This window comes from Lepus europaeus, chromosome 4 (assembly GCF_033115175.1).
Source record: "Lepus europaeus isolate LE1 chromosome 4, mLepTim1.pri, whole genome shotgun sequence".
NCBI classification, from domain to species: Eukaryota; Metazoa; Chordata; class Mammalia; order Lagomorpha; family Leporidae; genus Lepus; species Lepus europaeus.
This window is the reverse complement of record NC_084830.1, coordinates 12,697,894-12,723,417: the sequence shown is the minus strand read 5'-3', so window position 1 is coordinate 12,723,417 and position 25,524 is coordinate 12,697,894. Positions and strand designations below refer to the sequence as shown.

The window sequence follows — 25,524 nt, the reverse complement described above, 5'->3', positions numbered from 1 at the left end:
TCACTCCCCAAATGGCCACAACAGCCAGAACTGTGCCCATCCGAAGCCAGGAGCCAGAAGCTTCTTCCAGGTCTCCCACGCGGGTGCAGGGACCCAAAGACTTGAGCCATCTTCTACTGCTTTCCCAGGCCATAGCAGAGAGCTGGATCAGAAGTGGAACAGCCATGGATACCAACACTGCAGGCTGCATCTTTACCCAGTATGCCACAGCCCCGGCCTCCAGCCACGTGCTTTATTAGCAGGACTGACCACACCTGCCTAAGAGGCTGCCCCTAGCTGGCCTGATGCAAGCTACTTGGTCCTAATCCCTTTGTCAGTGAGCAATTCAAGGAAGAGGGAATCCAGGCCTAGGTCAACCAGCATACAGCATTCTCTTGTCTATGGAGGCTGGCCTCAGGGTGTGCATGATCTACTAGGAATTAGGGAAGAGAAGTGTTAAGAAGCCTAACCCTATCTTTGCTTTTGTTTTTTTAAAGATTTATTTATTTATTTGAAAGATAGCATTACAGAGGCAGAGAGGGAGAGATAGAGACAGAGACAAGACAGAGAGAGAGACTGTTAGTAAAATGGTGCAGTCTTATCTGTGGCACGACTTATGTCCTGGACACCATCCCAGGCTCTAGCCCCCACCGCCATTGCTGGAAGCCAGGTGACCAGATGGCCCAACTATAGGTGTTAGCCCCACCTCCACCCTAAGGGGATTTGCTGCTCCTATTTCCCCGCCTGTGGCAAAGGGTAAAACAGGACCTGCTTCCCACACCCGAGCTCTCTTCTCTCCGCTCTTCTTTCTTCTTGGCCCCCTCCCTCTGGCCCCCCAGTTCCCACCACCAGACAATAAACCTTTCCCTTAACTGTGGCGTCTGGTGTGTTTTGTGGTGGCCTTACAGACACAGAGAGAAATCTTCCATCCACTGGTTCTCCCCAAATGGCAGCAGCTGCCAGGGCCGCGTTGGTCCAAAGCCAGGAGCTAGGAGCATCTTCTGGGTCTCCCATTTGGAAATAGAGGCCCAAGCACTTAGCAGGCCCAGGTGCATTAGCAAGGAGCTGGATCAGAAGTGGAGCATCAGGGACTCAAATCAGCACCTATATGGCATGCTGGCGTTGAAGGTGTCAGCTGTACTGGCTATGCCACAACACCAATCCCACGCCGCAGCCACCTCACCACCATGAGGCAGGCAGCCTGAGGACAGAGCTCACACAGGAGGCCAGAGCTGACAAACCCACAGGGAAATGAGCAGTGCCCAGATCCAATGCCACCCAAAGCCTGCCCTACCTGTGGGCATTTTAGCTGCACATGTTCATCAATTCCTTTTCCTAGCTGAGCCAGCTTGGGTCTCTTGTCATCAGCAACTGGAAGCAATGTCTTTACCACAGTCTCAACACAGAGCACAAACTCCTCCCCACGGTGTACAACAGAGGCCAGGAAACTACACCTCACCATCCAAAGCAGCCCCACATTCCGGGCTTGTATAAATAAAGCTTTATTAGAACACAGCCACTCCCATTCATTGACAGACATCCAGATGCTCAGGTGCTCTAATGGCAGCCCAGAGTAGCTGCAGTGAGACCATGTGGCCCACAGAGCCAAACTTTGCTGATCCCTGCCACACAGGTCATCCATCCACTGGCTCTGCCCTCCCTCCCAGACAGACCACCCACTACTGCCTTGGTCCTACTCGCCCTTTGCAGGAACACTCTCTATATTCTCCGTTTGGCCCTGGCTAGCCCTGTGTGTCCCCCTGAGCTCAGTACAGGTGCTGTCTCTCTCTCTCTCTCTCTCTGAGGGTCCCCTGTCAGGGCTGGAAGGCCGTGGGGGCAGCTGGCACCTCCCCTCTGCCACCTCTCCTCTCCCACGAGTGGGCCAGAACCATCCACAGGTGCACCTGTCTCCACCTCTGGGCTGTAAACTCCTCAAGGCAAGGTGTACGCTGAGTTGGGTCCTCCCCCACCCCAATTCAAATGCTGAAGGCCTGACCCCAACGCCACGGAATGTGAGCTTGTCTGGAAACAGGGATAATACAGCACAATGATTTCAGATGAGGTCATACGGGAGTAGGGTGGGCCTGAACACAATAGGACTGGTGTCCTTCTGAGAGGACAGGGTGTGAAGATCCCTGACACGCACACAGGCAGAAGTCTGCAGGAACCAGATAGCACAGGCCAGAGCGGTGCGGCTACAAGCCCAGGCACGCCCAAGATGGCCAGCAACACCAGATGCCAGCAGAGAGGCTGGGAACAGAGCATCCTGCACAGCCCTGGGGTGGACCCAACCCTGCCGACGCCGGGGTCCGAGCTGAGACAGCACACGAGGCTGGTGTCTGTGGTCCTTGTTTCTCTGTCTCTGCCCTCCTTGGGCTTGGCGCAGAAGTGAACGGGAGACTGGGTTTTCAAAGAACAGGATGGGGCTGGGGCTGAGGGCAGGGGTGGGTGCCCGCCTCATAGAAACAGAGGTGGGAGAGCGCAGAGCCCCTGGGGCTGGGCTCCCCATCTTACCACATTCCCTATCACAGCGACAGGGCGCTCCACGGTGGCCTCGGCCAAACGCGCCAGTCAGGGCTCCTGGGCAGAGACAACAAAATCAGCTGGAAAAGGACCCTGATGAGAAGACAGGAGGAGCTCCCCGAATCAACAGGCGAGCTTGGAAACAGGACCTCGGGCACATCACAGGACGTCTGCTGCAGACACTCCACCACATTCTCCAGCTGCTCCTGCACCGTGCACTGCTCAGCCAGGGGCAAGGCCAAGGGCAGCGGCATGCACGTGGCCATGCCAGGTCACACACAGGGCTCCTGCAGCCCAGAGGCTGCAAGACAGAATGCCTGCCCCCTCTTGGCATCTGCACTAGGAGCCGGGGCTGCACCTCCCTTTAAGATTTTCCCCCACTGAGTGGAAGGTGGGTAGGCTGGTGAGTGCCCCCAGAGACCCAGCAATCCACCAAAAAGCAGAATTAAGTCAGTGCAGGTTCATGAGCCTCACCTCCTCAGTACTGAGCCCCACAGAGCTCAGGGTGCAGGCCACGGCTCTGTTGTCCACACGGCCACAGCCAAGGGTGAACAAAGGAAGTGTTTCTTCATCTCGTCACAGAAAGCAAGGGTGAGGCAGAGCCGTAAGCGTCTGCTGCTGCAAAACACGCAGGGTGCAGCCGGGGGCCACTGCCACAGGCCCTTCTGCCACACACACCCCCATCCCCACAGGCACCGGGCAGCAGTCACAGTCTGGATAACCACATTGCCATTGTCCCAAGTTGTTCATCATGTATCCATCCATTCGTTCCAAGACCAGATGTGCCTGGCCCTGTTCTGGGCACTGGGGTCTCAAAGATGCACCAGTGGCCCTCACCGACCTGCAGATGTCCAGTCACTGGAGGGGAGAAGAGAGAGCTTTTGCCCCAGACTCTACCTTTTTTTTTTTTTTTTTAAGATTTATTTTTTTATTTGAAAGGCAGAGTGATGGGAATGGGGGAGGTATCTTCCATCCGCTGGTTCACTCCTCAAATGGCCACAACAACCAGAGTTGAGCATCCTGGCACCCCACATGGACAACAGGGGCCCAAGTACTGGACCATCTTCTGCTGCCTTCCCAGGTATTAGCAGGAAACTGGATAGGAAGGACAGCAGCTGGGACTCAAATGGGGGCTCTCCCATGGGAAGCTGGTGTCACAACCTCAGCTCAACCCTCTGTGCCTCAGCACCATGCCCTCCCACCCCTGAGATCTTACTCAGCCCTTCCTGGGCATCACCCCTTCCCACACATATCCCCACCCCCAGGGAGTCACCCCGTTCCTCAGCTGGCACTGGGGTCCGAGGGCCTGGTGGCTGTCTAGGTCTGCGTCCTCTTGGGCAATGTGCTAGGCTGGCCACAATGCCAACCGCTGATCAGTCTGCTTCCCCAGTCGGGGCCAAGAAGCAGAGACTGGTTCTCACTCAGCGACCTGGGCCCCAGGAAAACCCTGTTCTACTGGGACACTCTTGATCCTCAGGAAACCGAGATGCAGCTTCTGCTGGGTGTCCCTCCACAAATCCTATCTCCAGCCCCTGCCACTGGCACCACACTTTCCAGTTTATAAAACGCTTTTCCATGCCATCACTCTTTCCTCATGCACTCACTGAACACCCGTGGCCAGTGAGATACTAGGGTCACAAAACATCCTTTTCGATGCCACCTCCTTTGGGAAGCTCTCCTTGCTCTCTCAGGCTGGGTTAGATCTCTGTCTGGGAGGCTTATAGCAGCCCAGGCTTCCTTGCTTCCCTGCACCCTGTACCACTGCTGCTTCTCTTCTACTCTCAACTCCCTGACTTGGATGAGAAAGGGACTCTCCTGCCCTGACACCACTGGAGACCCAGGGCTTACTCAGTGCCTGGCATACAGGGCAAGCAGAATGGAGGTACCAAGTACCAGTGCAAGCACCTAAGAGGACAGAGACCAAGTGCAGAGGACAGGGGAGACTCAGGTGAAAACCCGGCTATGGGGCTGGCACTGTGGCACAGCAGGTTAAGCTGCTGCCTGCGATGCCAGCACCTCATACTGGCAATGGTTCATGTGCCTAGCTGCTCCACTTCTGATCCAGCTCCCTGCTAATGCACCTGGGAAAGCAGCAGCAGATGACCCAAATCCTTGGGCCCCTGCACCCACATGGGAGACCCAGATGAAGCTCCTGGCTTCTGGCTTCAGCCTGGCCCAGCCCTGGCCATTGCATCCATCTGGGGAATGAACCAGCAATGAAAGGTGACTCACTCTCTCTCTGTCTCTCTCTCCCTCTCTCTCTCTAACTCTGACTTTCAAATAAACAAAAATAAATAAATATTTTAAGGAAAAGAAAACATGGCTGTATCAGTCCATTCGGTCTCAGGGAGCTGTGGGGCTTGCCCTCATTGTCACTGCCAGTGAAACCTGGTGTCTCCAGTGCCACTCCCTTCACACCAATCTCCAGCCAACCCAACACCCCAGCCAGCTCTCAGCTCTCCCTCTCCCCCGTGGCTTCAGAGTCCTGCCTGCCTTCCTGCGACCGACGGACTGTTGGGGACCATGCGTCACGTACCCTCCCAGGGACATTGTTTTCAGATACCCTGAAGATAGCAGAAGCCTATAGTTAACAAAGATGTGGATTCCTAGTGACAGGATGTCAGGTGCTCATGTGTTCATTACGTAAACACTGACTGAGAACCTGTGGTATGCAATGTCCCAGATGCACACTACAGACATCGGTAAGGCACCGCCCTCCACACGGAACAGAAAGTGGTCTTATGCAAAGATGGTGCCCTGGGGCCAGCACTGTGGCCCGGCAGGTTGGGCCACCACCTGCAATGCCAACATCCCATGAGCACTGGTTCGAGTCCAGGCTGGGAAAGCAGCCGAAGGTGGCCCCAGTGCTTGGGTCCCTGTCACCCACAGGGGAGACAAGGACAGAGTTCTTGGCTCCTGGCTTGGGCCTAGCCCAGACCTAGCTGTTGCAGCCACTTGAGCAATGAACCACAGAGGGAAGATCTCTTTCTCTGTCTCTCCCTCTCTCTCCATCGCTCTGCCTTTCAGATGGCTAAATAAATAAATCTTTAAAACAAATCTACAGAGAAAGTGGTTTCCTTTTGGTGGATGAATGGAAGAATGAAAGAATGAAGTGATCTACTGCAGAAGTCAAGCTGACTCAGGGTATGCGGTCCGCTGGGAGCCTGGGTGGATCGCTCCGTTCCTCACTCCCAGGCCACCTCCCGGGGGACGCCCTGTCTTCCTTACTCTCCTTTCAACATCCTCAGACCCAGAGAAGCAGACGGAGCCTCCCTTTTTGGCCACTGCTGGCTTCCTAATTAAAGTCAAGGATTTGTGTTTATTCAGGGTCTATAAACACAGACCCAAAAGACATGTTTAAGAGAAAGCAGATGAAACGTGGGTAAGGACCAGCTCATAAACCAGGGGCAAACGCTGGGAGCTTTCGATCGTGACTGCGATTAAACACAACCCCCAGGAGGACGCCTCGCGGGCCCAGGCGCGTCCATGTGTGCTGTGCCTGAGGTTCCAGGGGAGACGTAAACCACGACTTCGTGCAGCACGCGCTGGTCCCCGGCCAGAGATGCGTGCCAAGCCCCCCGGCTGGAGTCGCGGAGTCCCCGTGCAGTCGTGCGGCTTCCCGCCCCTCCGGCCACAAGGAGGTTACACGATGCGTCAAGGCTGTGGATTTACAGGTCGGTGGGGACAGCCTGCGGAGGAAGGGTCTGTGCCTGGACCACAACAGGTGGACGGCCAGAGCTGAGCTGCCGCCTTCCAGAACAGTCTGTCTGGGCCTCAGTCTCCTCACAGGGCCATGGCACTGGGTGTTGGCCAAGGTCCCTTCCAGGGACAGCGTCCCACACCCTAGCTCCTTCCCTACCCCCAGCAGGAGCTGGGGTATGAAGAAGTGCCTTGCTCTGGCACATGTGTTGAAGCCCGGCCTGGACTGCAATGAGCAGCTAAGGATTCCCCAAGGAAGGGGATGACTCCAGAGATCAAAGGGGGCCGAGGAAGGGAGCCGCCCAGCGCCAGCCTTAATGAAACCCTAAGTTTCCACATTAAGACAACAAAGGGCACGGAACCAGGGGGCCCAGAAACAGTCCATGTCTGACTCCGCACTGATGAGTTGCCCAACTGGGCCCTTCCTCTGGCTCTCCCGGGAGTTTCACTGGCCTTACAATGATTTCAAGGAAAACCATCTTGAATGAACATCATTCTCCAAGAGCTCAGCCCTCCCGCCTCCCGCCCACCCAAGGCAGGCAGCGTTTTCCCAGATGAGTCTTTCATGTAGGACCATGGCAGCCTCAGGATGCCCAGATGCTCCAGGTTCTCACCCACGGGCCCTGCTCCTTCAACAGAGACTCAGTTTACCAACGGCTTTCTTTTCAACGGCGCTGGTTCAAGTCCCGGCTGCTCCACTTCTGATCCAGCTCTCTGCTATGGCCTGGGAAAGCAGTGGAAAATGGTCCAAGTCCTTGGGCCCCTGCACCCGAATGGGAGACCCAGAAGAAGCTCCTGGCTCCTGGCTTCTGATCGGCACAGCTCCAGCTGTTGTGGCCATCTGGGGAGTGAACCAGCAGATGGAAGAATTCTTTCTTTTTTTTCTCTCTCTCTCTCTCTCTGCCTTTCTGTAACTCTGCTTTTCAAATAAATAAATAAATAAATAAACCTTAAAAAAGAGAAGCTGAGTGGATCCAATGCCTTCATACCTGTAGTCCTCTGACAGCTCTCTTCCCTGCCTTCCATAGCACCTGCTGTTCCCAGCATTGGCTGTCAATGCTCAGTTCAAATGGCCGCCTTCTCTCCAAAGCCCTCCACAATCCTCCAGGCAAGCCCACTTCAATAGTTCCAAGTGTATGGGCCTGGCCAACCCTGCACTTGGCTAGAAGCATGGAGAGGAAAAACGTCTTCACCTGGCAGGAGACCTTCCATTTTCCCCAACTGGAGCTTCCAAATAACCCCTTGCCTGCAGCTCTGTGCTACCCATGTTATTGCATAATACTTAGGATGTACAAGAAATACATCAAGAATGGAAAACCACCTCCTGTTCCCACCATCCTGCTCACAGTATTAAAGACAGCAGAGACCAATGACCTTTTGTGGATGCCCTGATCACAGTCTCTCCCCAGACCCTAGAGGAAGGCGTCACCTGAACTTGGCATTGACTATTTCCTTGTGTTTCCCTATACTTTCACTACTTAGGCTTGTCACCTTAAACAGGGGCCAGCCCTGCTTGGCATATTTACAACCCTTTATAATCCCAACACTTTGCGCAGTAATACAATGACTGCTTTTCACGTCCATTACCAGGAGGACCTGAACTCTAGATCCTCTGGGGGCAAGGCCTGCATCCTGCCAATCTATCTGGGCACCTAACCCAGACCCTGGCACTACTTCTAGAGTTGTCAAAAATGGAAAGGACAGGCTGGTGTCATGGCTCACTAGGTTAATCCTCCACCTGTGGCGCCGGCACCCTAGGATCTAGCCCCAGTCGGGGTGCCGGATTCTGTCCCGGTTGCTCCTCTTCCAGTCCAGCTCTCTGCTGTGGCCTGGGAAGGCAGTGGAGGATGGCTCAAGTGCTTGGGCCCTACACCCACATGAAAGACCAGGAGAAGCACCTGGCTCCTGGCTTCGGATCAGCGCAGCGCGCCTGTCATAGCAGCCACTTGGGGGGTGAACCAACGGAATAAGGAATACCCCTCTCTCTCTCTCTCTCTCTCTCTCTCTCTCTCACTGTCTAACTCTGCCTGTCAAAAAATTGAAAAATTTTTTAAAAGAAAAAAATGGAAAGGACAAGGTTTTCACCCATGGAACCCAAAAGGGAGTCAGGAAAGAACCATCTACCTGCAAGGCACCCTGTGATTGCCTCCTGAGTCCCGGGCATCTGCAGGTGCACAGAAACCAAACACGAGGCTGCCTATAGCTGGCAGAAGGGACCTGGCTGCATTTACCATGGGGAGTAGCACCCACAGTGCTCACCCAGCACCCATGACTGTTTCTGCCCCAGAGGAGCTCCAATTGTAGGGTCTCCCGCTCTGCACCTCTGCCCCACCCTGACTTCCAAGCCATGAAATATTACAGCCCCAAGTGGTTTCTGGGGTCCCAAGCAGAGGAAACTCAGTGAACACCACACAAATAAGCAAATGCTGAAACACACCAGGGACAGGGGAGAGGGAGGGCTGGGAAAGAGAGGTTATGCGTCCACAACTTTGAAGGTACAAGGCACACAAGGCAGAACTAAGGGGGAGCAACCCTAGAAAATGCTGTCCTCGAGAATGAAGCTGTGTCTTTTGATCTTGGAATTCTCTGCCAGCCTGAAGTGCATCTGTGAGGAAGCCACGGAGTGGAGTTTAACAAGAGCCAGGGCTCCGGAAGTCAGTCCCAGCGCGGGCCCTGACCAGCTGTGCAGCCTGGAGCACATCACTCAACCTCCGGGCTTCCACTTCCACAAAACACCACACGCTCGTCCTGCAAACCTTGGGCACAGCCCTCTCGTGTGCCTGGCCTCTGGATCTAAAAGGCAAATGTCCTAGTCCCAGCTCGGCAGCATTCAGCAGAACAAGGCCAGGGCCTGGTGCAAAGCCCTCTATGATGGAAGGTGGTGGCACTGTCACACTTCACTTCCAACCACGAAGCCTCTTTCTGACTTCCTCCTTTTGCTTTCTTTCTTTTAAAGATTCAAGACACAGCCCTTGGTCAATGCTAAGTAGAGCAGGGAGCCAGGAAGCTCATCTTTAATTCAGCGCTGACAATACTCAGCTCAGCTTAAACTTGGCAATGCACTTTCTCCCAGCACATCTATTCATAGACGCCTGTTCCTAGAGTTAACTCTCAATTATTCACTCCAACGGAGGCACAGCCCTGGGCTCTGAGACAGGCTTCGGGGGGGGGGGGGGGGGCAGGCGGCAGGCAGCAGGCGTGGCAGAGGACAGGGAATCGGGGACTCAGTCAGCACCTATGCCCAGGGAGGGCAGCAAGGCAACCACACCCTTGGGCATGGTCAGTGGCAGGCAGACAGGTGTGGTAACGGCCTGGGGCTCCTGAGTGACGCACACACATTCAGCTTCATGACTCAGGGGACCAGAGCTGTGGCACAGTAGGCTAAGCCTCTGCCTGCAGTGCTGGCATCACATATGGACGCTGGTTCAAGACCTGGCTGGGGGCCGGCAATGTGGCGTAGTAGGTAAGGCCGCCACCTGCAGTGCTGGCATCCCATATGGGCGCCGGTTCAAGTGCCAGCTGCTCCACTTCCGATCCAGCTCTCTGCTATGGCCTGGGAAAGCAGTAGAAGATGGCCCAAGTCCTTGGGCCCCTGCACCCACATGGGAGACCCAGAAGAAGCTCCTGTCCCCTGGCTTCGGATCAGTGCAGCTCCGGCCGTTGTGGCCAATTGGGGAGTGAACCAGCAAATGGAAGACCTCTCTCCCTCTCTCTGGCTCTCCTTCTCTCTCTGTTGAACTCTGACTTTCAAATAAATAAATAAATATTTTTAAATAAATAAATATTTTATTTATTTACTTATTTATTTGAAAGTCAGAGTGAGAGAGAGAGAGAGAGAGAGAGGTCTTCCATCCAGTGGATCACTCCCTAACTGGCCGCAATGGCTGGAGCTGCGTCGATCTGAAGCCAGGAGCCAGGAGCTTCTTCCAGGTCTCCCAAGTGAGTGCAGAGGCTCAAGGACTTGGGTCATCTTCTACTGCTTTCCCAGGTCATAGCAGAGAGCTGGATAGGAAGTGGAGGAGCCGAGACTCGAACTGGCACCCATATGGGATGCCAGCGCTTCAGGCCAGGGCGTTAACCCACTATGCCACAGCAGCGGCCCCAAATAAATAAATCTTAAAAAAAAAAAAAAATGACCTGGCTGTTCTTCCAATCCAGCTCTCCGCCTATGGCCTGGGAAAGCAGTGGAAGATGGGCCAAGTGCTTGGGCCCCTGCAACCACATAGGAGACCCAGAAGAAGCTCCTGGCTCCCGGCTTTGGATCAGCCCAGTTCCGGCTGTTGTGGCCATTTGGGGAGTGAACCAGCAAACGGAAGACATTTCTGTCTTTCCTTCTGTCTGTCTGTGACCTCTCAAATAAATAAAATCTTTAAAAAGAAAGAAAGAGAGAGAGAGAGAGAGAGAAAGAACGAACGAACTCAGGACCCCTGGCCCACGGGGAGGGGAAGGGAGGCTCTGGGATGTAACTCAGAGACGGAGCCACGCTGTGAGTAAACGGCAGAGGTGAGGGCTGAGTCACTGAGAGAAGCAGGTGAGTGGGACCCACACTCTGGGGGCTTCAACTGCACCCCGCGGTGGGCTGCATCACACCTGACGGCTCGGGCAGCAGCCTGCCGAGCTGACCTCCGACCCCACGCAAGGCCAAGCTGAGGATTCCATTAGACACTGTATGCCCGGCGGGCGGTCTTCATCCTTCGTTCTCTTCCTCTGACCCTGAAAGGATGAGAAACATGCGTGACTCCACTCACGAGCCCGGAGCCCAGCTCCACAAGGGGCTGGAGGATGGCTTCTTCATTCATTCATTCATCCACAGCAGTGCCGTGGGTGGACACCTCACTTCCCCTCTGTGCCTCTGGGCAGGAGCACAGATGCTGAGACAGAGACTGGAGATGCGGGCAGGGGGAGGACTGGAAGAGGCAGAGGTGTGAAAGCGAGGGATTTTCTGGACACTCAGTGAGTGCCGGCATGAGATGCTGAGGAGTGCCCTCTTTTGTATCTAACCACAGAAACACATACGAAAAGACTTCGTAAGTCTCATGGAAAATGCAATTAAAAGGTTATGTTCATGTTGGTACAAAAAAATTTTGAAACACGCAAAGTTTTTTCATGATACACACTTTTCATTAACTTTTTAAAGGCGCCTCATACATGTGGATTTCAAATATTTGTGCACCAAAATATATCTAATTGTAAATCTGTTTTTCGTCAAACGTTTGATGTCCCCTCTGTGTGCATGCGTGTTTGTGTGTGAATGGTCACTCTTGAGGTGTTAGATGAATCTGCAAAGATTTATCTCCAGTGGTCCAATCAGCATGGGAAAGCAATTCAAATTAATTCACCAAATGCACATTTGGCATCGACGTACTAGGTAGCTTTTGCTTTCTCCTTTCTTTCTTGTTTTTTAGAGTGTTTTTAAATTTCATTCGGAGACACAGAGAGCTTCATCTACTGGTTCATTCCCCAAATGCCCATAACAGCTCCAGCTGGGCCAGGCCAAAGCCAAGAGCCAGGAACTCCACCAATGTCTCCTACATGGGTAGCAGAAGCCCAACTACCCGAGCCAGCCCCGGGCACCTCCCCAGGCGTCGTTAGCAGGAAGCTGGAACCACAGCAGAGCGAGACTCAAACCCAGTACAGCAAAGTGGGTCAGACATTCTCCCTGGGAAAACTGGCTGAGGAGTTTTGAATGGGGACCCCGCAAACCACAGTAAGTGTGCCAGGCAGAACGTGTAACAGACACAACATTCAAAAGAAGACGCATTTTAACGACCGGAGAGGCTGTCTGGAGATTGGCAATCCCACGGACAGTGCAGCTCAGCTGCCTGTCGGGTGCCTTCTTGCCCTGTGAGGCAGAGGCAGCCATTTCTCCCTGCACCCGCCCCACTCCCACCAGAACCCATGCAGAGAGGGTTCCCTTTCCCACAGGGAACGGACACAGCCGCAGGTACTTGGGGACTCACCTCCCACTGAGAACCCACTGGGCAGCAGTGCCTACACCCGACTTGGCACTCACACAGACATCACCCCACCCGGGACATTGGGCGTTGTTCAGTGGTAGCTGTCATCCGTCTTCCCCTGCCCTGAGAACAGTGTCTGTGGGACATGGAGAGAGCCTCTGGTGTCACCTGCTGCCCTCCGGGATCCCAGAAACACCACGGGAGCTCTCTGACTTACCAAGTGGCCACAGTGATGCCTCCTGCACGGTTCTGGAAGAGTCTGGCCACTGTGGTGGTGGCATCTGAACATTGTGAGGGGCTCTCTCCAGCCACCTTCTTATCACACCTGCCATCACACCAGACCCTATCACACATGTGAGCATCTCACCTCAGGGACGCACGGGCCACCACTCCGTTAGCTGATCGGTGGTGGTGTACACCGTTTATGAACTGCTCTATTCTTTGGTTCCCCTGCTTTCCCTGGCAACAGAAAGGGTCGAGTTTCCTTGAAGACAAGACAAAAAAGGAGAGGCAAGAAGAGCAGGGAGGGCAGGGAAGGGGGAGTGAGGAAGGCTCCCATTTTTTTTTTTAAAGATTTATTTATTTATTTGAAAGGCAGACTGACAGGAAAAGACAGAGAGAGAGAATCTTCCATCTACTGGTTCACTACCCAAATGGCTGCAAGGGCTTAGGCTGGGCCTGGCCAAAGCCGGGAGCCAGGAACTCTATCTGGGTCTCCCACATGCAAGGCAGGGACCCAAGCACTTGGGCCATCATCTGCTGCCTTCCCAGGAGCTGGATGGGAACCAGAGAAGCCAGGACTCGAATGGGCACTCGTAAGTGATGCTGGCGTCACAGGTGCTGGCTTCACTCACTGCTCCACAATGCTAGCCTGAGGGAGGGTTCCTTGAAGTAGAAGTCACATAACCATAGAGAAAACCTCCCTCGTTCATACACCTGACACGGCTCCCACGCCACTCCAGAGGTCTCCTTTAAGTGTTTTTCCCCATCAGTGACTGGCTTCCTTTCCACGTCCCCTCACATCTTCCACAGCCCTGACTTGGGGGAACCACGTTATACTCTGCTTCGCAACTACACGTAACCGACTTAAAGGTTTAGTTATTGTCCGACACTTAGATACTCCTATTTCATTTTTCACTTCTTTTTTTTTAAAGACTTACTTGAAAGATAGAATTAGAGAGACAAAACGAGAGATACAGAGATCTCCCATCCTCTGGTTCACTCCCCAAGGAACTTCATCCGGGTCTCCCGGTGGGTGGCAGGGGCCCCAGCACTTGGAATATCTTCTACTGCTTTCCCAGGTGCTTTAACAGGGAGGTAGATAGGAAGTGGACCAGCTGGGACTCGAACTGGCACCTACATGGGATGCTGGCATTGCAGGCAGTGGCTTAACCTGCTACGCCACAACGCCGGCCCCACTTCCAGCTTATGTGACTGTAAAAAGCTGAGCCAAAGGTCTTTGCATAACAATCTGTCTGCATTTTTCACAGTTTCCCTAGAAGATAATCCCAAAAGTGGGTTCACAGGGCCAATGGCTATGAAGATCTTCCTGGCTGTTGACATTTGTCGCCAAGGCTGTGCAGAGGGCCACCAGGGAGAAAACACAGGTGCTATGCCAGGGGACACCTTCAGCAGGCATCACAGGGTGGGGTCAGGGTACCTGCTGGGGTTTCCCTAGAGTGCGCTCAGATGGAACACCCCAGCCTGTGCACATCAGCAAGTGCAAGCATGCTCCCCAAGTCTCCCCTGCCGAGAACGGGTTTCCTCCCCAAAGCTGCTCTCATAGGATCAGGGAGAACCAAAGACCACGCTCCTTTTCTAAGTGTTTCAGGTCTTGAGACAAAGATAATTTTTTATATCTTTCTTTAATTTAAATATTTATCTACTATTTATTTGAAAAGCAGACTTATAAAGATGAGAGGGAGAGTGAGAGGTAGAGGCAGTCAGAGGGAAGAGAGGGAGAGAGATCTTCCATCTAGTGATTCCCTCCCCAAATGGCTCCAATAGCCGGGCCTGGGCCAGGCTGACTCCAGGAGCCAGGAACTCCACCCAGGTCTCCTTGTGTTTGGCAGGGGCCCAAGTACTTGAGCCATCTCCCACTGCTTTCCAAGGCAAATTAGCAGGAAGTAGGATTAGAAGTGGGGCAGCCAGGACTCTAACCAGCACTTGTGTGTCTGAGATACCGGAGTTACAGGAGGCTACACCTCAACACTGGCCCGGAGACAAAGGTGACTTTATCTGAGGAGAGGCGTTTTGGAACCACAGCCCTGCACTCTGACTGTGGAGGAGGGGGGCTTAGAGAACAGTTAGAGGACATTCCAAGGTCATACCTAGTTTATTCCTCATTTACTTCTGAGAGAGTAGGCCCAGGGTAAGAGGCATGCAAAGGTCATTTTTCTACACTTCCCCTGCATTTCACCACTGCAACTTTGAGAAACACTGCTTGGGAAAGACTTCCACTTGGGGGCAGGGCCCTAGGGATGGCAAATCCAAAGGCTGGAGTCTCCCATGAGCCCAGGAGGCAGAATCTTCTCAGGTCAACTGCAGGATGGAGCATTTGTCCATGGATGCAGAGAGTGTGGAAACAAGAATAAGGTCACACTGGGCCTAAATCTGGGAGATGCAGTGACCAAGGGGCTTTGCTTTGACTCAAAAACATGAAGTCAGGCCTCACTGGACCAAGGGAGGCTGCCTCCTTTCTGTCCACTGGGTCTCTCACGTCAGCAGCTGGACACACAAAACCTCCCTCCACGGGTCATCACATTCAAGCATAAAAGACTCCTGGAAGAAGCACCTGGCTCCTGGCTTTGGATCAGCGAGATGCGCCGGCCACAGCGGCCATTGGAGGGTGAACCAATGGCAAAAAGGAAGACCTTTCTCTCTGTCTCTCTCTCTCACTATCCACTCTGCCTGTCAAAAAAAAAAAAAGACTCCTGGAATAATCACCACTTCACAGGAAATGGGCAGAGCCCACAGCTGGATCAGGACAACTTTGCACCTGCTGAGGGCCTGATGCCCCACAGCACACAAGAGACTTACTTCAGACACTCCTTCCACGGAGCCACATTCAATGAAACTCAAAGTACAAATGCTCTTTTACAAACTTATTTATTTACTTTCTGAAAAAGAGAAAGACAGAGCTCCCATCTACCAGTTCACTCCACAAATGCCCACCCACAGGCAGGTCTGGGCCAGGGCTGGAGCCAGGCCTAGAGATCAGTGCATTCAATCTGGGTCTCCCATTGGACTGGCAGGGACTCAATTACTTGAGTCATCACCAATACCTCCCAGGACCTGCACTGGCAGGAAGCTGGAGTCAGGAGCCAGGGCTGGGAACTGAACCCAGGCACTCTGATATGGGACACAGGCATCTTAACTTCTAGGCTAAACACTTGCTCCCACAAATGCTTTTTTTAATTTGAAAAACTTTAAATAATAAATCATACTTATTTGCATTTTTCACCTTATTTGTGTATTGTGCACTGCACTTTATTAAACATTGTCCACTATGTCCAGGCTGGTGGGCACCAGGGCAGGGCTCTGTGGCATTACAGCTGGCCTCCACAGGATAGGCTCTCTGGTCAAGAGACACCTCCCTCCAAATGAGGCCTGGAGCTGGCTGTGTGGCCCTCAGCAAGACTCACATCTGCAGGCCTGGCCACTCCTTCTTTCAACAGTGGCCTAATGATCTCAAACGCCCATGTGATACTGGTTAACTCCCATCACCTCTCTGGGCCCCAGTTGCCCATCTGTGCAGGCTCCCTCCTTGGAGGAGAGGTGGAGTCCCCAAGCGAGATCCCAAGAGGTCACCCTGTGTTAAGATCCTGCTCCCCTCAGCTCTTTGGCCAGTGGGGCCCCAGGTCAGTCCCTCGGCTGAGAGACGCTTCCTCTTTCAATGCCCCAGCCCCCAGTCTGTGCTTTACAAATTATTTCCCACGTGGGCCACGGCCTGCAAAAGGCTGGAAGGAGGGGCCGAGGCGATCCTCTCAATTCTTTCCATCTCACAGCGACGGCCTTCACCCCCAACACACTTAGGAGCAGATGTCACAAGGGCACAGGATGACACTGCTTCTCCCATGAGAGACAGCGCCCACTGCCTCAAGGGACTACTGGCCCAGCCAGAATCAGGCACGTTCAAGGTATGACTGGACGAAAGAAACACCAGGGATTAAGGAACACCTGCATAGAATATTCTGGCAAGTTCATATATTAGAAATGGGTGGGATAGGGCTGGTGTTGCAGTGCAGTGGGTTCAGCCATTGCCTGCAATGACAGCTTCCTATATGGACAGTGGCACCAAAGCCCCGGCTGCTCCACCTCTGAGCTAGCTCCCTGCTAATGCTCCTGGGAAAGAAGCAGAATATGACTCAAGTACTTGGGTGCCTGCTACCCACATCAGAGACCTTGGGGAGTGACCCAGTGGATGGAAGATACCTCCCTCCCTTTCTCTCTCTCTCTGTAACCCTGCCATTAATAAATAAATAATTTTTTTAAAAAAAAACAGGGGCCAGTGGTGTGGTGTAGTGGATAAGGCCATCGCCTATGATGCCAGCATCTCCTGTGGGTGCTGGTTTGTGTCCCAGCTGCTGCCCTTCAATCCAGCTCCCTGTTAATGGCTTGGGAAAGCAGAAGAGGCCTACGTGTTTGGGCTTCTGCTCCCAGTGGGAGACCTGGATGAAGCTCCTGGTTGCAGCCTGGCTCAGCCATAAGAGAGTGAACAAGCAGATAGAAGATCTCACTCTTGCTCTCTCTCTCTCTATAAATCTTTCAAATTAAAATAAATAAATCTATTTTTAAAGAAGAAAGAAAATGAGTGGGAAGAAAACTGAATGCAAAGGTATAATGCTGCTCTCAAGTCTACAATGGCCAGTACCCAAACACTGAGATTTTCCTTTTAAATTCAATCCCCCAAAGAAGGAGGTCTCAGGACCCTGCTTTCTCCCAAATCTGTCTATCAGGATGCATGCAGGAGAGCAACACAGACCGTGCAATGTACCACAAATGCCAACAACACATACATCAAGAAGCATGTTATTAGCATCAGTCAGTTTCACACTGAATTTCCAAAAAACACCACTCACGCAAGCCCAAGGGATGTACTGACCGGAGTCACTGGTAAGTTCTGAGCTTCCCTGGCGAGTGAGTTCACAGGATGGTGAGTTTTGTGATGAGTGCTGCGGAGTGGCCCATTGAGACGAGAGCCCCACCTGAAAAACCAGCACCCTTGTCCAGAAGGATCCTGTGGGAGCCATGTCTGCTCTGGGGCAGATGACTTCTGTCTGAGACTCTCCAAGTGCACTTGAGGGTGACCAGAAGGAGGTAAAACAACAGCCTGGCATCCAAGCTGGCTTGGCACCTAACTCCAGCTCTGCTTGTTTCTAGCCCTAAATTCTCTCAGTGTCCTTATCAGTAAAACAGAGGTTATACCACCTGCCTCACAGAGTCACAAACCACAGAGTTAGACAGGTAGAAAATAAAACATGCAAATCACACTGCCCATGCTCCCTAAGGAAAAACTTCTTATTGCTGTATGGGAAAACAACAACAACTAAATCACAAAACCCCCAACATGATGGTCACAGCTTCTGAGATCTGGGCCATAAAGCCTATGCAGGGGGTCGGGAAAGGTGGCCTCCTGTCCCCCCTTTAACCAACAGGCAGGTCTGCCCTTCACCGTGTCTGCAGCCTCTCCCCCGACCCCATCTCCAGACCCAGGCAACAGTGCTTTTCCAATTCCTAAGTGAGGAGGAACAGGCCAGGAGGGGCTGGGTGACACCAAGGACACAGACACAAACTCTGTCCTACGATGTGCAGACTCCCCAGGGACTTGTGTGGGCTGGCCACGGGACACACAGTATGTATTTCCTAGCACACAGCAGGTAGTTTTTGTTTTGCTTTAAAGATTGATTTGAAAGGCAGAGTGACAGAGAGGGAGAGAGACAAAGAGAGAAATCTTCCATCCACTGGTTCACTCCCCAAAATAGCTGCAGCAGCCAGGGCTGGGTCGGGCTGAAATCCGGAGCCGGGAACTCCATTCAGGGTGGCAGGGGCCCAAGTACCTGAGCCATCATCAGTTGTCTTCCCAGAAGCATTAGCGGGAAGCTGGATCAGAAGCAGAGCAGACTCAAACCAGCTGTCTGATATGGGATGCCACTGTCACAGGTGGTGGCTTAACCCGCTGCACCTCAACACCAGCCCCACACAGAAGGTGCTCGCTTTGTTAACATTGCCGAACGTTACGATGGACCCTACTCCTTTACTGTGAACTGGAGACCTTCGAGGGCCTGCGTAGGAATGACTGCAAATGCAAAACACCACTTCCTGGAATAAACAGAACGACTGGTGCCCTCATCAGCAGGCTGGCTGCTCTGCAGGCGCCCAGGCTGGTCTCTGCGCCACAGGAGCGCAGGGCACTACACAACACCAGAGCTCAGGGCAGCACAGCAGACGTTTCAGGATGTGATCCACTGGGTTTCACTTCCACATTGTCTTCTGCATTCTACTTCAACTCTGGTTTTGAGCAAGACTGGGGCCAGCACAGAAACCAGCAGGAAAGCCCACCTCCCGTCCCGCCCCACCCCGCCCCAGTCTAGACTCCTCTCTCACAGGCCTGCGGCTGTGTGGACCAGGGCCTCCAATTCCTGTCTCCTAGACGTCAGACACGAAACCAGACACACTCAGACGTTCCCTAAGATCCACAACAAGCTGTAAGAGACACCAGGGCGAGTGATGCAATTTGCAAAAGACCCTGCAGCGAAGGTGTGCGGTCAGAACCAAGACCTTCCTGGCACCGAGGTCCACACTTGCAGAGGGACCGGCCACCAAGGCCACAGAGCATTCTGTGTGGCATAAAGCCACCGCAATGGTTCGAAAACATGCCCCCTTCCACCAACTTCATCCCTATCTCGGCCAGGACAGCCCTGGCCCCAGTTGAGCACTGGGGGAGCCCCACCCCACCCCCACCTGCCACCCATCCATGACCACATCCTTTGTGTCTCTGGTGCATTTCCGCCAAGGGCATTCTGCACCAGGGGGTTTAGAGGCATCATCCCACTGGACCCTGCCGAGCCCCGAAGGGCAGCAACACCTGCCCAGCTTCATCAGTGTCAACTCCGCTTCAGCGGGTGCTGTGCTCTGCCCAGGGACGCAGGGCTGGGGGGCGGGGCCAGGGCTCCTCCAGCTGCACAGGGCAACAGGAGCCAGGGAGCTGCAAGGGCTGGAGGAGGCTCGCAGGAGCAGACCAGTTAAGAGGGGACTCTTGCTGCTGCTGCTGCTGCTGCTGCCCATACCTCTCCCGGCCTTAACTCCCTTGTGTGACTGCCCTGCTTGTCAAAGGATGCTGGAGCTGGGGGGAGGGGAGGCAGTTCTCGCTGCCGACTTCAGATCTGCCCCTTCTCTCGTGCTGGGCCGTCTTTCTCACCATGGATTCAAGGGCTTAACATCAAGGGCAAGGGCACGTTCACCTGGGGAGGACCTCCAGGCCTCAGCGTGCCCTTGGCCTCCACACAGCCCTGCTGCTAAAGCACAGTCCTCAAGGTACAAACAGGCAGGCCCTGTGCAGCAGTGGGGATGCCCAGCTCGGGAGCCTGGAGACCTTGGCTGCCAGCCTTGACTCTGCCCCTTGGGCAAGATGTTTCCCCTTCTAGCCCCAGATCAAGTGGGAAGGGGCTGTTTCGCTCGCACTGCTCCCATCCCCACCTGGACAGGTCACGGTGCTAGGGAAGCCCCTGCTGGTGGACAAAGGGGGCCTCTCTTCCCTGGCCCCTCTCTCTGTTCCCACTGTAGCCTTCCCTGCAGTCCGTCCCAGGCCTTCACTGTGGCTTCACATGAGCCTGCTGCCTCCCCTAAGCCACACGCCCTCCGGGGGACCGCCAGTGCACACTGAGACCTACGTCCCCACTGTCAGCCCAGGTCCTGCAGGAAGGAGCAGTAGGGAGAGGATCCCCACACCCACCCTGCTCAAGGTGCGGTGCACAGACCAGAGGCCTCAGCTCAGCTGGGAAAGTACCAGAAGCGCAGATTCCTGGCCCACCCCACAACCTGTACTTGAACTCTGCACAGCAAGCCCAGGTGATTCCAGGGAGCACGCTCGAGTCCAGGAAGCACTCCTGCAACCCAAGCCGCTGGCTTCCACCACCTGGCAGCCTTGCAAATGGCAGGCCTTAGCAGGCTCACTGAAATGCACCCATCATCAGCCAACGGAACCTTCCAGCAGCCTGCCCCTGACTCACACGCAGGATCTGAACTCTGCAGCCTCCAGGGGGGTTCCTGGCAGAAGTTACGCACTGGCTTTCACAGCCTCAAGGAAACCCAGGCAGTTTCCAAAAGTGCTGAGGCCTGTCCTCGTCCCTCCACATACACCACGCCCCGTACGTGAGTGGTTGTACACCTGCCAGCCTCGGTCGGCAGACACAGAGCCCTGGCAGGTCCTGCATCCTCACTCCTGCCCTTCAACTTGGCAAGAAATGGACCCTCTCCAAAACACATCTTCAGTTGTTTTTTTTTTTTTTTTTAATAAACCTGGCAACTCCCTGAATGGTTTCAGATTAATTTAAATATTTATAAAAATCACTCTCGGCAGCATTTCTTTAAGCAAACCTCCCGGTCGACTTCGATTATTTATGTATTTGTGAACACGATGTTCAAGGAGCAGATGGCAGTGAGTAAGCCCTCAACGAGGAGGGGGAATCAATGGGACAGCACGCAAGCCGAGGACGCCCCCATTCACTCCTCCTGATGAGCTCTGCTACAGTCATCGCTCCATTGAGAGGAAGCGCCGCCCGACAGCCGGTCAACAATTGGTTTAAAATAGCACACTTGGACTTGGGAAAGCTCATGGGCTCCAACTTCAATCTAGGAATGATCTGTCAGCCAACGGCCCGATTCCCAAGCGGAGCTGGAGTTCTATTAGGGAGGGGCAGGGTGACGGGACCCAGGAACGGTCAGAAAGAGCACTGAGGGGGCGTGGGGAGGAACAGATACACACTGAGCACCTACTATGTGCCAGGATGGCTTTGCGCTCAACCTCAGCGTTGACCCCAACAACACTCCCAGGCAGCAAGTGCTGAAAGATGAAGCAGCCTTAGGCCCCAGGGCTCAGAGGCCGGTGCGAACCTGAAGCCCCACCGACTCTGGCGTCCCTAACCTCCCTCGTCCTCAGGTGCCAACCAGTGTGCCCTGCAGCCAGGTGTGCCCCCTCACCCCTCTGCAGACTGCCGGACACCCAGCGGGAAGGTCACCTATGTGAGAACCTGGTGCAGTACAGTCTCAGCTGCAAGTAGGAAGGAGAGACTGGAGGTCAGGAGGAGATGGGAAGCGAGTGCCCCGGGCAGCTTCCACAGTGACATCTGGGTGACCAATATGCCCACAGAAGTTCTGTCCACGGGCCTGTTTCAAGGGAAGGGAAAACTACTACATCAACCCTCCTCCCCTGCTCCAATTCACTCCTCTCCGAAACTCCACACTCAGAAACATGGCTCCAGCCCTGCAGTGGCCTATACTCTCACCGAGGACACTGCAATGACTACTGTGGCTTTTCACAACTCCTTAATCACTAACGGATCAACACTGGATGCATAACGGCCTGTGCTACAGTAGGCAATACCGCTCCGAGACACACCAGCCCCATTTTACAGATAACAACACTGAGGTTCCGAGGGGCGAAGAAACTGGGTCACACACACACACACACATACATACATGATCAGAGGGAAAAAAGAAGTGAACTTGGAGCTTGCTCAGGAACGCCATGGGACAGAGGGGCTGGAGCTTATTTGGCCTTTTTATTAATGAGGGAAGGAGGGCTCTGAGAGAGTAGTGACCTGCTAAGGCTGCACAGCTGGTGCACGGCTAAAGTGCACTGATTTTTACACCTGACTTTGCACCAGCACGGCAAGGCAGTTTCTCAGATGGCCAAGTCCCAGACCGCGGAAGCCACATGAATGGTGGTCTCTTCGATCCAAGTGTTGGCGGCAGTGCTGAGTGGGGCCACAGCCTCCTGGCACTGCCATCCCCCAGGAGCCCTTCCTGTGCGCTGGTCTCTGGATGCTGCTGTCAGAGCTGTCAGGGATGCGGAATTCCACACTGGGACGAACCACCAGACAGCAACTTCAAGGTCGCCCTCAGGGCAGTGCGCTGACCTTGAAACGCAGCATCAAGAGCAAAGGGGGAACCCATCCTCCTTTTGCTCGCTCTGTCAAAAAAAAACGTGAACAGAGTCTCGAGCTAATGCCAGGGAGCCTGCCAGGTGCCAGGGAAAACAAACAGCGTCCGAAACGCGGCAGCATCCACCAGGAAGAACGGGAGCCCGGCCGGCAGAAGCCGCAGCTGAGGCCCTGAATCGGCTCCTCCCTTGGGCCACATCCTGGACTCTAGGTCTCGGTAAAATGAGAATAATTTCTCTACCGCACAGGTCACCGTCGCTGCTCTGTGAACCTGCACACACTCAAACCACAGTCGTCACTGCCTGCTCCCTTCAGGTGGGCGGAAAACCCCATCCGGCCAAGGGTCCTTGCAGAGGGACACGCGAGACTTGGGGTGCTGAGAGAGAAGGGACCGCTGTCGTCAGGGGAAACAAACTCTCGACAAGCTCTCAAGAGCTGCATTGCACAGCGGGCCTCTCCTTGAGGGCCATTTCCAAGCGTCCCGTGCAGGAGCCCCCGTACCCTCTGCTACCACGCTCCGATGCAGATTACAACATGCCTCCCGGGAAGAAAACTCAGGGCAGCTGACCGCTTCTGCCCATCCAAGCAGCTCCCTCCAGGCACAGGAACCCCAGGCCTGGGAAACCATCCCAGCTGGCAGCCCACGCAGCCGCCCGCCCTGGGGCCAGCCATCAGCAGTGCAGTCACAGAGGTGCGGCTTCCTCTTCATGGCCACCGAACACCAGCCCCCAAGAACAGGAGAGTCTCAAAGGCAGAGGTTTAACCCCCTTTCACAGACAGGCAATATTTTCCCATGACAGCTCTAATTAGGGAGCAGGTGAGGTCTCCTGGCTCAGGTGCAAACCATGACTATAGGGACCCAAGAGGTAGATGACAGAGGCCAAGGAAATCAAAATGTGCACCCACACCGGCTCACTTGCAGCGCTCACCGCCTCCCCGTGCGTCTCACCAGTGTCTACTGAGCACCCCTCCTAGGCGCTGGGTCTGCAGAAGTGAAAGGTGACCGACAATGCCGCTTCCCATCGCTGCGCCCCTGCAGGCCCGCACCCCCCACATTCAGCTTCTCCAGACCCTACTCACAGCAACCCATGCTACAGAAAGCAGTCTTAGCCTGAGAGGGCAAGCCACTTGCCCAAGGTCACACAGCTTCTAAGAGGCAGAGCCAGGAACTAAAGGCACAGGTGCCAAGTCCACCTGAGACCCTGCGGGGCCTCCTTCCCCCACCCTCCACACCTCTGCATTTCTTGCAGCAGGGTGGGAAGCAGCCCCCCTCCTCCCCGCTGGGGCTCCAGCATGGGAAGTCCTCTGTCCCCCTTCCCTCCCATGCCAGGGCCCCTCCAGACCCAGTGTGTGTGTGCACAGCTCCAGGAACGCCCTGCAGGCTGCAAGGACACCCACCGTTAACACTGAACTTCCATTTAAAAAAAAAAGAAAAAAGATGATGAAAAGATAAAGGCAAAGAGGAAGTGCTCTTTAAACACAGGCGGTGGCTACCCCAGGAGGAAGTCTTGAGGCCAATGGAGATTGTGTTCACCCCCTCTAGTTCCTCAATTTTAAGCGACTTGGCCTTGCAGACCCCTAACGGAAGTTGGCTGGGGGTCGCTCCCCGCGCCCTTACCTGGCTCGCGGAGGGGTCTGCCCCGGGGCAGCCACCCCGACTCGGGCGCCCCCTGTCCCGGGGGGCACAAGGCGCGCTCCCCGCAGCTGGGTGGACCCCCGGCGGCGGCCCGTGGCGAGCGCCCCTAGGGTCCTCCCGCCTCCCCCAGCCCACCCGAGGGGCCCTCCTCGGGGGTCTCCCGCGCCCACCACCCCGGCCAGCCTGGACGCCCCCCCCAATCTGAGCGGCTCCCCTCTGCCCCCCGCAGCGGTGCGCGGCCCGGCTCGCACCCCCGCCTCGCCCCGCACCCATCACGCGCGCGCCCCGCACCCCGCACCCCGCGCCCTCCGCGGGCGCCCTCGGCTCCCAAGGCGCGCGCGCGCTCGGCCGGCGGAGCCCCGGCACGTACCTGGCGGCCAGCGGCCGGGCGGGCAGGGGGCGCGGGGGCGCGGGTGCGGGAGCCTCCGGTGCCGCCGCCGCCACCGCCGCCGTTTCCGGGTTGGCGGGGCTCACGTCACCGCCACAGGTTCGCGAGCTGCGCCCGCCGCGGCGGCAGCAGCAGCAGCAGCGGCAGCAGCAGCGGCGGCGGCGGCCCCAGCGAGTGCCCGGCGAGAAATAACTATAAAAGGAAGAGACGCGGCGAGGAGGAAGAGGAAGCGCCGTTTACCTTCGAGAAGCCGAGCCGGCGCTCGCACAAAAGGAGGACGCTGCGGCCGACGCGCCTCCCCCCGCCCGGCCCCGCCGCATCGCGGGGGCCCCGCGTCAGCGCGCGCCGCGCCCCGGGACCGCCCCGCGCCGGCCCCCACCCCAAAACCCGCGGCGGGGCGCGGCGACCTTGGGCGAGTCACCGCGGGCCCGGAGGAGGCTGCGGGGGGCGCCTCGCCCTCCTCTGCGCGGGAGGGAGCTCCCGCCCCGGGAGGCGCGGGGGGCCCCCACAAGGTCACCGCCTGTCGGGCTGGCTCCTGCCGGAACCGAGCTGCAGGCCGGCCGGGACCCTGCCCCGGGGCCCCTCCCGCTCACCTGACTTAGGGACGGGTGCCCAGCCCTGCACAGCAGCACTCCCCGGGGCGGGGGTAGGGGCTGGGGGGCGAGTGCTATTCGTCGTTTGGAAGAGGGAGAAGGCCCGAAGAGAGACGGTCCCGCACCCGGGGCTCAGAGGCAGGGTGTAGACCCAGGCGGTCTGGCCCTCCGAACCCCCAGCCCCGGCTGCCTCTGGAGATAGGCAAGGATGTGCTACCCCAAGTGGCTCTCCAAGGATCTGAGCACGGAAATTGCCAGTTAAGCGGCTCCTCGCTGTTCTGCCAGTGTCGGGGGTCATGGGAGACCCCATCTTCCCCCCTGTGTTTAATGTGGAAGAATGCGGTTTCCTGCACGTGACAACACGTGCCTGGGAAACATTATCCTCCCCAGCTCTGAGAGGCAGCCTACCATGATCTAGACGTTCAGCCGATCTCTCAGGCAGAGAAGAGTTCTCTGGAGTATCTTCTGACCTCCAGCGCAGCGTCAGAAGGGTCCCATCTAAAGCTCTCATGTTATTCGCATTCTTTCTCCCCTTCCCCTGCAGCCATCTTGGGGGTGATGGGCTGTGCCCAAATTATACTGAGCG

General features: G+C 55.4%; 1 protein-coding gene across 4 annotated transcripts in view; it reads right to left on the bottom strand.

Annotated features, from left to right (window-relative positions):
• CYRIB (CYFIP related Rac1 interactor B) overlaps positions 1 to 24,630 on the bottom strand; it is a 173,218-nt gene extending 148,588 nt beyond the window's left edge. For 2 of the 4 annotated variants that reach the window (XM_062187988.1, XM_062187990.1), the window contains exon 1: positions 24,328 to 24,358. The gene's annotated coding sequence lies outside the window, so the exon portion shown is untranslated. Of the gene's footprint in view, positions 1 to 24,327; positions 24,366 to 24,585 lie in introns of those variants that run through there. The other 2 variants (XM_062187986.1, XM_062187983.1) reach the window with 2 other exon arrangements.
• Between the last annotated feature and the right edge of the window lie 894 nt (positions 24,631 to 25,524).